General features: G+C 36.7%; 1 protein-coding gene across 1 annotated transcript in view; it reads right to left on the reverse strand.

Moving 5' to 3' along the window:
* Positions 1-13,077, reverse strand: part of Myo9a (myosin IXA) — a 254,323-nt gene extending 241,246 nt beyond the window's left edge. Inside the window, exon 1 of the mRNA XM_026387807.2 lies at positions 12,957-13,077. The gene's annotated coding sequence lies outside the window, so the exon portion shown is untranslated. The remainder of the gene's footprint in view (positions 1-12,956) is intronic.
* Positions 13,078-13,411: the final 334 nt, after the last annotated feature.

Consider the following 13,411-nt stretch of genomic DNA (forward strand, 5'->3'; position numbering starts at 1 on the left):
TCCAATGGATCATTGTATCTCAATGAAATCTGATGAACTATATAACTACAACAACATGTAATTAATTTCACAAATATAATGCTGAACGAAATTTCTTCAATCACATAAAATACACAGTATAAAGTTTAAAAACCTACATAAGGATATAAGGCATATAAGGGTATACCCTTGGCATTTAAAATTATGAAGAAATGATGGACACAAATATTAGGATAATATCACTTCCACAAAGGGATATGTTGACAAGTGGAGGGAAGGTAAGTGGAGAGTACTTCTGGTATACTGGCCTGAGCAATGGACAATACAAATATTTACTTCATAATTTTCTTTAAACTGTATGTGTTTTACACATACTCATGTAAATATAAGTGAAAAAGACAAAAATAACAATTGCATATGATTGCTATGAGAATTTGATACAATAAGACAACATAAGCAAGTCTAGTACCTAGGTGTATACAATTTTAAAAAATAATAAAAAACTACCATTAATTACATAATATTGTTTATTCTCCACAGTGCCCAGCACAGCAACATACTCATGGTAGGTGCTCAAATATTTTGTTCAAAAAATGAAACAAGCCAGTTACGGTGGCACATGCCTATAATCCCAGCAGCTCAGGAGGATCTCAAGTTCAAAGCCAGCCTCAGCAACTCAGTGAGATGCTTAGCAACTCAGTGAGACCCTGTCTCTAAAAAAATTTTAAAATGGGCTGGGGATGTGGCTCAGTGGCACTCCTGGGTTCAATCCTTGGTACCAAAAAAGAAACAAATTCCATTCAATGACTAGAATAAAAACAATTTATGGTATCCCTCTCTTAGAACTCCTCTCCTTTGGAAGTTCTGCTTTCTTTCTGTTAAGCTAATAAATTCTGTTACTTTTGTGGGGGAAAAAAGAAAATTTAGATTTGAGTGGTTAGGTTCTTCAACTTCCAATCTCTAGTCCACAAGCCCCAAAGCTTGAATTCCTTGTAATCCAACAGGCGTTCTCTCCCATCCCTTTGGTAATTTTCCTAATTAATCTCTTTCTCCTAACAGAACTACACATTCTATCTGCCTTACTATACTGTAAGTATAGAATGCTTAGAACCTTATAATCTGGGAGGTTTAAGGCAGAAGAGAGCAAGGGGGGAGTTAAAGTTAAGGAAAAACGAATAAGGGGAGGTTGTAGGAAAATCCATTGAGGACAGAATATTTAACTATTCTCACGTAAAAACCCCTAACACATCAAGTTTTAGTTCCAATGCTTCAAGAAGCCAGGGAAGCACAGAAAGTAAAAGCAGGCAAGCAAATCATCTATTATCTCTTCAAACCCTTGTACCATAAAACAAAGCAAGTTAACGTTCACTATTATCCATACCCTAATATTAAAAGGCATGAAAATACAACTGCATGTGAAAAATATCTATTTCTCTTAAAATTCTTTCAACAACAAAATTCTCTGATGATGAGCCTCTCTGGACAAAAATCAACTCTTTCTCAATTACTTGGGAAAGAAATTTTATTTATTCAATATGCATTACATAGTTATTATATTATACACAGTTCAAAAGATTAAATACAAATATGCAGCAGAACCAAATTTGTTGAATAGATAATGATACACTCACATAGAATATTATGTCTCCATTTAAAAAAAAAGAATGAAGGGCTGGTGATGTGGCTCAAGCGGTAACGCGCTCTCCTGGCATGCTCAGGGCACTAGGTTCGATCCTCAGCACCACATAAAATAAAAAATAAAAAAATGTTGTGTCTACCGAAAACTAAAAAATATTAAAAAATTCTCTCTCTCTCCCTCTCTAAATAAATGAATAAATAAAAGAATGAAAAAGATGTTTTTGTACAGAATATACTGAATAAAATTTTAAAAAATTTAAATAGGTACAAAACAGTATATATCATATCTTAATTCTGGTGTATAAATGGAGACTATGCTACATCTTATTTTTGAAGGAAAAAAATATTGGAATGATTAATTAAAAACTTTCAAAATTGGTTATTTGTAGGGGGACAGAAAGCAGAGAAGAGATGGATTTAAGAAAATAAGAGTCCTAAGTTTACTTTTTCTTTTGGTTTCTCCTTTTGAACTAAGTAAATACTTTACATACTCTAAAAAATTAAAAAACAAGGGAAGCAAATTATAAAATGAAAAATAAGTAGAGTTAGCTGCTTATCAAATTGGCAAAAAATCACACAAAGAAAAATTTTCAAGTTACTTCTCAACATAAGACTCATAACAATAAGTATATAGGGTATAATCTAAAGCCAAAAAGAAATGCAGAGCTGAGTATGGTGGTGCACACTTGTAATGCCAAAAACTCAGGAGGCTGAGACAGGACGATCACAAATTTAAGACCTGCCTCAGCAACTTAGTGAGGCCCTAAGCAACTTAGTGAGACCCTGTCTCAAAATAAAAAATAAAAAGGGCTGGGGATGTAGCTCAGTGGTAAAATACCACTGGATTCAATCCCCAGTACCAAAAAAAGAAAGAAAGAAAAAAAGAAATGCAAAGAAAGTTTGAACTTCACAGAGTAGTTTTATTTTGAAACTATTTTCCACATACTTAGTAAAAAATCAAATGTATTAATGTTAATAAAAACCAAGATTTCAATATAAAAGAAATTTAAACTAATGTAACAAAAAAGAAACCTGCAATGTTAAATTTTAATTAGATCAATATGACAATATAGTTCTCTCTCACACACACACACACACACACACACACACACACACACACCCCTTCTTAAAGGGGCCTAGAAGCAAAGACAGCACAATAAGAAGAAGCATACTTGATATCCAGATACCGGATTCTAAATATAATCCTCCACAATAAGGAAACAAAGCTCCTTCAAGAAACTGTTGATTTTAAAGCAAAAAAAGTCCACAGTGAACCAAAATATCTTGAATCCAAAAGTAAGGATTGACTCAAAAACTAACTGATTTGGGCAAAAAAGAACCCAGAAGCCTGCTTGAAAGGGTCCCACTATCCTTATGTGAGACTATTCAAGCATCAAAAAGAATACTGTCTTGCCAAGCACAGTGGCTGGCATGCCTATAATCACAGCTCTTTGGAAGGCAAAAGGAACTCAAATTGTAGACCACGTGGACTTAGCAAGACCTTGTCTCAAAACTTTTTGAAAACACTGGGGATGTAGCTAAGTGGTAAGGCACATGTTGAGCATATGTGAGGCCCTGGGTTGTTTGTTGTTGTTGTTGTTTTTAAAGGCAATGTCTATAAAAATAATTGAGTAACATCACAAATAAAAGATAGACTGGGGTTGTGGCTCAGAGGTAGAACGCTCGCCTAGCATGTGTGAGGCACTGGGTTCGATCCTCAGCACCACATAAAAATAAAGGTATTATATTTTTTAAAAAAAGGAAGAAAATTTAAAAAAAAAATTTTAAAAAAACCATGAGACTATTCAAAAACTCATTTCCCACCACTGTAGATGACAAATACATAACTCCTCACTCTGAAAATTAAGGAATTTACTCTTCCCTTCTAGCAGTAATTATAATTCACTTCTAATAGATCAAGGTTATGAAGCTCTTGCTAATTGAAACATGATAGCTAATAAATGTACAAGAATTACAGAATTAGAAAAATCCTCCATTTTGAGACCTTCAATTATATGTCTAAGAATCAACAAAGGATGCTAAAATCATAAGAATATCACTCCCACAAGTTATATGCTTGATTGTAGAAGTATAAAACAACATACTTTTAAAATGGAAACGTAGCAAATACCACCTAAAACCTCATTAAACTTGGATCACTAACAATGGGACACTTGATATGTTCCTCCATAATATGCAACATAATATATAACATCACCTATGAAGTATTCTTGCCAAAATTTTTTAGCATGAATATAATCAAGCCTTAACATACTGCCAGTTTACAAGCAATACAGAGACCAGAAGAACAAGTTAAACAATAGCACAAAGAAACAATCAGATAACTCTAGAAAACAGGCCATTCTACAAGGTAACTGATCTGCTCTCTTCAAAGAAATTTCAGGGTGATGGAAAAGGGACTGTGAGAAGGAGCTGTTCTTGATTAAAAGACAAATTAAATGCAAAAAAAAAAAAATTGAATTCTAATTTAAACAATCATTTTAAAGGGCAACTAGGAAAATTCAAACATAGACTGAATATTAAGTGTTACTGGGGGTACTATTGTTTCTTAAGTGGTAATGTTAAGAAAAAAATCTAAGAGGCTAGGATTGTTGCTCAGTGGTAGAGTGCTTGTTTCGCATGTGGAGGGCACCAAGTTCGATTCACAGACCACATAAAAATAAAATAAAGGTATTATGTCCATCTACAACTAAAAAAATTTTAAAAAGAAAAAATCTAGTTCTTAAATATATGCCAAAGAATTTTGAAGTAAACTTGTCATATTTACAACGTATTCTCAAAAGTTTCAGCAAAAATACACATACACATAGGGAACAATAAAGCAAACATGGATGGCAGAGTGTTAATTTTTCATCTTTTTGCTGGGGATTGAACCCAGGGCTTCATATATACTAGGCAAACACTCTATGACTGAACTACACCTTCAGTCCCTAACTTATAAATCCAAATTGCAGGCATATTAATATTCTTTTGCTGTCTTCTTACAACTTTCTACATTTTTTAAAGTTTTTTATTATTAAAAAAAGTAAAGCAGAGGATAGGAAAAGAACCAAATATTATTTACAAATAAATGTCTACAGTCACCTGAAGAACTTTCTCTTACATTTAAAAAAAAAAAAATCCAGAGATTACTCAACCCACTATCATTTGATCGGTAAAGTAAACAGATTTCAAACAAATACTTAACACACTACAAACAGAAATAGTACCAAAATCTGTCAATGATTTAAGGAATGTTTGTCATTGGCAAACAAAATACATCTTATTATATCTCATGCTGAATCAAATATATTTAACATTCATTAATCTTACTAAGATCAAAAGTGTGTTTGAACTATTTTGAATTGAACAATGATTATACTTGAAAGACAGCTAGTAAACTAGCCTAATATTTACTTCTATTAATAACAAACTTTGACTAGCCATTTATTCTAAAAGCCACACAACAAAATTCTTAAAATTCTTGATCTCATTTTTAAACATAATAAAAATCAAGACATATTCAAGGAGGAAAAGGAATATTTGTGAGTATCTACTACATAGTTGGTGCTTTACGTAAGACGTTCAACTCCAGCCAGGTACAAAGGTGCACACCTGTAATCCCAACTACTCTGGAGACTAAGGAAGTTACTTGAGCCCAGGAAAGTTCAAGACCACAATCAATACAGCAAGACCCTGTCACAAAAAAATAGGGGTGGGGGGGGATGTTTAACAATTATCTTTTAGGTAAGAACTATCAATATTCTGAAGTTCACAAATATTAAGTGACTTTCCTTTAAATGACAATTCAAAAGTGATGAGGCTGGAACTTCAAGCAAAACCTGTTGGAAATCTAGGTTTAAAAGTCCATATTCTTTCCACTTAACTGGGCATAACGGATTTAAGATTAACAGACAGAAAAGCCTAACTAAGAAAAAAAGCATATTTAAAAGAATAGCTTCATATTCAAAGAACCATATAACCTTAAAAATCAAAGCTGAGAAAAAGTACACTCTAAAATTACTGTTAGTTGTAAAAAAAAAAAAAAAAAAGAACCAATTTTTAGAAATCGGCTATCTATGACACAAGGACAGCTAGTGCTTTCCTTACTGTACTTGTAAAATTATACTCCAGTTGCCCGCAGGATGACCCCATTGCCAAAATATGCTAGCAACATAATTCACAGTAAAACCCAGAGGCCAAACACCATTTGGAAAGTGCTTTTTACATGTTTATTATACCAATCCTAAGCATGCTAACTACTCAAAATTAATAGGCCACTTTCAGCAAAAATACTTTGATCTATCATATTCTTTTTTACTATTCTAAAATATTTAACTTATAAACAAGAAAACTCTCCTAAATACAAACATCCCACAAAATAGATTTTGTCTATTACATAAAAATATGCCAAAATTTCTATAATGTAAATTATATATGTTCTTTCCATGGGGTCAAAATTCCAATACCGAGCCTTCTTGTATATTTAAAGATATATTTATAAAATATGCAGAGATACCTACAAGTTAGGAGTTTTGCCATTTACAAATAATGATACTGACAAAGACATGGAGAACATTTACACGCTATTGGTAGGATTGTAATTCAGTACAACCACTATGTTAATCCTTATAGAGGTTCCCCAAAAAACTAGGAATGAAACCACTATATGACTCAGTTATATCACTCCTTGATATTTATCCAAAAGATAATAAGATAGTAAGCATACTATAGCAATGCACACATTCCTATGTTTACAGCAGTACAACTCACAATTGCCAAGACAGGGAACCAACTTAGGTGCCCATCAACAGATAAATGGATAAAAAAAATGCAATAAAGTGACCACATACAGTGGCTCATGCCTATAATCCTGGCAACTTGGAAGGATGAGGCAGAAGGATCATAATAAATTCAAGACCAGCTTGCATAATTACTTTAAAATTTTTTAAAGGGTTGGAGATGTAGCTCAATGGTAAATTACCCCTGGATTCATTTCCTGGTACTGAAAAAAAAAATTGTGGTAAATATACATAACAGAGTTTTATTCAGCCATAAAGAAATTATATCATCGATAGGAAAATGGATGAAACTTGAAAGCATTATGTCGAGATATAAGCCAGGCTCAGAAAGTCAAAGGTCTTGTTTCTTCTCACACACAGAACAAAGAGGAGGAAAAAAGGGAAGTTATCTCATGAAATTAAAAAGAAAACCAGTAGTCTAGAAAGGGAGGAGGGAAGGAAAAGGGGTGGTACCAGGGAATGACATTGACCAAATTATGTTATGTGCATGTAGGAATACGTCACAATGTATACTGTCATTATAATGTGCCAATTAAAAAATCAATTTAAAAGAGTTATACCTTATAAAATTAAATCTATGAACTAGATTAATGACTAGAAGAGGTAGTTTACAGAGTTTTAATAATATTTTGTATCTTGATGTAGATGTTTGTTATACTGAATTTTCATCATCTATGTTCTTCTTGTATACAGCCAGTCCCTGATTTACAATGGTTCGACTTAAGATTTTTCAACTTTATTATGGTGCAAAAGTAATATGTATTCAGTAGATACAGTACTTCAAATTTTGAATTTGATCTTTTCCCAAACTAGTGAAATGCAGTACAGTACTCTTGCAATCCTACCTTGTGACAATAAGTCACAACTCCCAGTCAGCCACACAGGATCACAAGGGTAAACAACTAATACTCTATAGGATACTTGTTGCTAAGCCATGATGTTCAGTAAATTAGGTGTTGTTAAATGTGTTTTCTACTTACAATGGGCTTATCAGGACATAACCCCATGGTAGGTTGAGAAGCATCTACAATTTATAAAAGGCTTATTTTTTAAAATATTTGTTTTCTAGTTATAGGTGGATACTATCTTTATTTTATTTTTTATGTGGTGCTAAGGATTGAACCCGGTGCCTCATGCATGGTAGGTAAGCACTCTATCTCTGAGCCACAACCCCAGCCCCAAAGGCTTATACTTTTTAAAATCCCTAATCTAAAAACCTAACTTACTATAAAGTACCAACCCTATCTCTTTTACCAAAGAACTTAAAGACTAGTGGAGAAAATAGACAAATAATTGGGCAAAATCACCAGAGAGCTATAATAGAAATAAATACACAGGAATGGCACCTATCTTAATCCGGAAAGGGCAAAGGAAAACGTCTTTAAGAAGATACACCTGAGCCAGGCGCAGTGGCACACACCCAAAATCCCAGCTACCTGGGAGATTGAGGCAGAAGGATCACAAGTTCAAAGCCAACCTCAGCAACTCAGTGAGGCCCTAAGCAACTTAGTGAGACCCTGACTCAAAATAAAGTGGGGGGTGGGGCAGGGGCTGAGGATGTGGCTCAGAGGGTAAGCACTTCTGGTACCAAAAAACAGAACATACACCTGAACTGAGTCCTAAAGATCAGACAAGCATTAGCCAAGCAAAGAAAAAGATAAGAATCGATGAATGTAAAGACAAGAGAAAGCACTTGCAGGACAGGAAATCTAAATTCAGTGAAAGCGCATCATAGAATTTGAGGCAAAAGGAAAGAAAATCTAGAGAAGAGTCAGATCATAAATGACCTATGCCAGGTTCTGTGGTACATGCCTGTTATCCCAGTGACTTGGGAGGCTGAGGCAAGATATCACAAGTTCAAAGCCAGCCTCAGCAATTTAGTGAGGCTCTGAGCAACTTAGCAAGACCCTATCTCAAAATAAAACATAAAAAGGGCCGGGGATGTGGATCAGTGTTTAAGCACCTCCTGGGTTTAATCCCTGGTATAAAAAATAAAAACCAAAAAATAAATGACCTTATATACACGCCATGCTTCTTTAAATTGTATCCTAAAAGCAATAGGAAAGCATTGAAGATCTTTCAACTGGAAAGGTTGATTAAATTTATACATGTCAATTACAGTGACTGACTGCTTACAGCCCTATACTTTTCACCATTATGATCTGCCCCACATCCATATGTACAGATGAACACACAGCCAACACTGTGTGTCCAGGAGTGGTCACATTATCCATGTCCTGCTGGCAACCAATGAGAAAAAGAGCTAAGCCAGAGAAATGGATTCTTGGGAATTTAAACCAGAAAATCCTAAGAAAACTAAGAAGTTAGCTCAGGAGCTGAAATTAAAATGTTAGCAGCAAGGAAGGGAAAAAAAAGGCGGGGGGGGGGGGGGGGGGGGAGGACAGCAGCCAGAAAGCAAGATGTTGGCACAGGAGCAACAAATAAGTTTTAAGGAATAGAAACTAGGAATAAATTGAAGCAATAAAATAGAGGAGGAGGAAATTGGAGGAGAGAGAAAGATTAAGCCAAAAAGAAAGAGTAGCTAGACAACAAAAGAGCACATGTAGGGCTGCCTCTATGGCTGAGTGATACAGCACTTGCCTAGCATGCATAAGGCCCTGGGTTCAACCCCCAGCACCACAAAAAAATAAATAAATAAAGTGAAATCTGTCTTCTCCTGCTTACAACTTTATTAGGTTTCCATTCTTCTTGAAACAAATTTATTTGGCTTTTCCTAGGTTCCCTTGGGCATGTATGTTTCCTTCAAAAAAGCATTCCATTACTTAAGATAACTTCTCTCTTCCTTGCAACTGAAAGGGCCTAATAAAAGAGTATTAGAACACTTACTTTAGCGGTAGTGCAAAGAATGAAAAGAGAGTATGACAAAAGGAGGCAGAGAACAGAAGTCAACATGAACACTTAGAAAGCATTACAGAAGCACAACAGGCATTTTGAGTTAAAATAGAGACAACAAAAGAGTAATAAAGAATAATAACCAATGATCAGAAATATGAGAACAAATGTTCAAGACTTAGTAACAAAGTAAATGTTAGTGTTGAGGTTCAGAATTTAGTGGAAGATGATTCACAAAGTTCTTAAAGGCTTCATGAAGGTATTAATAAAGGTAGCAAATGAGGAGGAAGAAAAAAAATTGTTGCACTTTCATCTGCGTACCTGCCCACCCACACATGCACAACTGTTTTGGAGAAAGAGGCAGAAAAGAGTTTTCTTTTGCACTTTTTTGAAAGTGCCTGTGAAATGTGAAACCAGGTGAAGATATTCAGTATTCAGTAGGCAGTCATTTACAGAGGTATAGAGCAGAGAAGCAAGAGCTCTAAACAGCAACCCTGGACTTAGGAACCAATACATTAAGTCAAGGTTGTGTTTTAAAGATGTTGGAAAAGTCTTCAATGTTTATTTCAAACTAAGTTAATACACCTAAAACATCAAATTAAAAACCTTAACATTCTTGGCAAACTATATTTTCAAAGTTCCTGCACTTCTTTGCAAATATTAAAAGTTAAACAACTACATAGTATACTCCAAATGATTAGGAAAGAAGGTGTTTATATTACTAATTTCTCCTAAAGTTGTACTTTTTAAAAAACCTAAGTTGGACCAGGCACAGTGGAATACACTGGTTGTCACAGTTCAACAGGTGATTGAGGCAGGAGGACAACTTAAGCCCAGGAGTTCCAGACTAGCAAAAACCCTTCCCCATTTAAAAAAAAAAAAAAAAAAAAAAAAAAAAAAAACTAAGTTTTCTCTACTTTCCTAAGTACACACCACTAAATTAAGAGGAAAATATGTTAAAACATCATATATAGTGAATTTCACTACTGATGCTTAACCTACAATAAGGCTTTTTAAAAATTTTAAACATATATATTAAAATATTGCACTTTAAATGTTAGTTTTCTGTCCTAAACCTTTTCTCCTTTCATCTATAAGCTTTGTCTCCAAAATTTATCACTACCAACTCAGCACTTGTTAACTGCAAGTTTTAGCCACAAATCCACCTGTCCACTGACCACCTATACCTGAAGGACCCACATTCAACCAAACTTAACATCCCACAATGTGAACCCCTCTGTCCCTCTTTGATAAAATAAAAATCTCACTCCTTTATGTGGCTCCCTACCTCACTGAAAGGCACAGGGAGAAATCTTTACACACTCTCCCCAACCTGGAATCCAAGTAAATCACCAAGTTCAGTCCCAAGTTCAGACCCATTATCATTTGTCTGGATTACCCTCCTGATATTAAAGCTTAAGCCTACTCTACTCTTCAGTCCACCCTAATCACTGTAGTCAGTGACTTTTTTAAAAAATATTTTTTAGCTATTGATGGACCTTTACTTTATTCATTTATTTATATGCGGTGCTGAGACTTGAACCCAGTGACTCACACATGTGAAGCAAGCACTCTACCACTGAGATACAACCACAGCCCATGAAGTCAGTGACTTTAAAAAAAAAAAAAAATGCATATCTGATAATTTAGTCACCAATTTTAAATCCTTGATTTTTAAATTAAATATCAAAAAGTAGTCACATTATTGTAGCTCAGAGATTCAATCAGAAACTTACTTATATCCTTTTATGTAGGTCAACACAAAAGAAACAGGAATTTTTTTCACTTCATGTATTAAAACATACATATAACTGATATATTTAAAAATGTGCAGTATTTTCTATAAAAGCAAAAGACCTCAAGTTCATCAAAATGGAATGCTATCCAGCCAGTAAATGATATCCATACGTCTATCAAATTATCTCTAGGATCCAGTAATTAAGTGGAAAAAAACAAGCTATATACAAAGTGTATAGTATGCAACCACTTATGTGTGTTGTGTCTTAATATACCATATGAACTTGTAAATGCTGGAAATATCACAAGAAGGATACATGAGAAGCCGGAAAGAGGTTGTTCTAAGGAAAAAAATGGGTGGCTAGAGAACTAAGGAGGAAGAGAACCATTCTACTACACTACTCTCCAGAACCTTTTGACATTTATACTAGGTCTACTTATTACCCATAATTTCAATATGATTTTCTCCCTCTCTGTCCACATACACATAAAAAGTTTTAAAGTAGTGACTACAAACAGTTTTTTATCCTTTATCCCTTTAAAAGTTAAAATTATGGACTGATCATTTGATGCAACACTATTTCCTTCTTGACAGCTCAGGAATACAATCTTCAATATTTTACTATTATTGATAAAGCTTTTAGTAATGACACAATAAACATTACATTTTTTAATTTAAAATTTTTTTAGTTGTTGATAGGTCTTTATTTATATGTGTGGTGCTGAGAATCCAACTCAGTGCCTCACACACACTAGGCAAGCGCTCTACCACTGAGCTATACCCCCAGTCTCATTGCATGACTTTTGTACTTGCTCCTTAGAGAAGACAGCAATGCTAGGTAGAAGAAAATTATTATTAGTATGATAATAAAGTTTTCAGGGATTAAGGATGGATAGAAATATTTTCCCAGCCAATTCAAAAACAGAAAAATTTTTTTAAAAGTCCCCTAATATCTTTCAAAACTAGTATAAAATATCTGTAGAAATCTACAAGGAGGTAATGTAGATGATACATGGAAAAAATACATTCATTGGTGTAATAAGACTTAATCCTTATAGAAGCCCATAAAGTCTCAGATCTATACTAATTCTTTAGTTCTACGAAATAATATGAGGAGCAGGGTGTACGAACTTATAATGGCACACACAGCATGTCCTGTGCTTCGATAGATAATCTTTCCTTTCCCTCCACTTTCAGTGGCGAGAACAAACCTTCCAAACATGGGTTTCACTTCGGTCTCCTTAGTCTCACTGGGGGAATATTCTAGACTAAATCAGGATTTGGAGGCAAAGCATTTTCAATCAAAAAAAAAAAAAAAAAGGATCGCAAACAGGAAGAAAGATAAGGTTTGGGAGACACTATAACAGCGGATAAAGAAGACCCAAAGCTGTGATGGTGTCTAGAGGGGCTGACCCTAATCTACTGGAGGTGAGAGCATCCCGACACAAGCTGTCCGAAAGCCCCGATGGGTAGGGGACGTGCTAGATGGCTAGAGAGTATGCCAACTGGGAGGAGGGGATGGGAGAGTCCTATTAAAAAGTGAAGGCGGGGGCAGCGACCTATCTGGGAAACCTGTGAGCTGGGGGTCGCAATTGGTTAGGAAGTGGCCGTGTCTCGGGCACTACTATCGGGTCCCGCATAATGAAGTCTGGAGACTCAATATTGAGTCCTGGAAGTCTGAGGGGGTTCTGACAGGGTAGGCGCGGACGGGGAATGGTGACAGAATTGCAGCTGAGGCTGGAAAACCAACCGGGATCTACCCCATGGAAGGAAGACGAGGGGTTGGGTCTCTGGGGAATCCCGGCCCAGATCAGGAGTCAATAAGGCTCCGAGGCAGACCCGTTCGTGGGGCGTCTCCGCTGGGGCGGGGCGGCCCAGCAGGAGCCAAAGAGCGAGACTGGGACGTGGGCCGGGCTCGGCGGCAGGGCCGCTGGGGCGGGTCTTACCTCGGGCTGCGCCGCGGTGGCCACCACAGCTCCCTCCTCCTGGGCGGAAGCTGCCTCCCACCCTCTGCCCCAGGGTCTGGCCAAAGAAGGCAGCAGGAGCCAAGGCTACCGAGGGTCGGACCGCTGCGCGAGGGTGGGCCCACTGCCTCAAGGTCCGGGCGAGCGGCCGCCGCGCATCCCCCGCCCTGTCAGAGAGACTCCGCCCGGCCGGGCCAGGCACATCCCCCGCCGCACCCCGCCCAGAGAGCACGCGTTGGCCCGCCGCCTCAGTCGGGGTCGCTGCCTCTGCTGGTGCGAAGAGTGCTTCCACCGCCGCCTCTCACAATCCGGGCAAGACTCTCCTAAGGCCACCACCAACCGCCGCCGCGTCCCTAGTCCGTTTCGGCCCGCGCGCCCCCGACCCCGCGCACGCGGCCCCGCCCCACGCGACTACTCGGCTGCAGGAGAACAGGCGC

Source organism: Urocitellus parryii, chromosome 6 (assembly GCF_045843805.1).
Source record: "Urocitellus parryii isolate mUroPar1 chromosome 6, mUroPar1.hap1, whole genome shotgun sequence".
Lineage (NCBI taxonomy): Eukaryota > Metazoa > Chordata > Mammalia > Rodentia > Sciuridae > Urocitellus > Urocitellus parryii.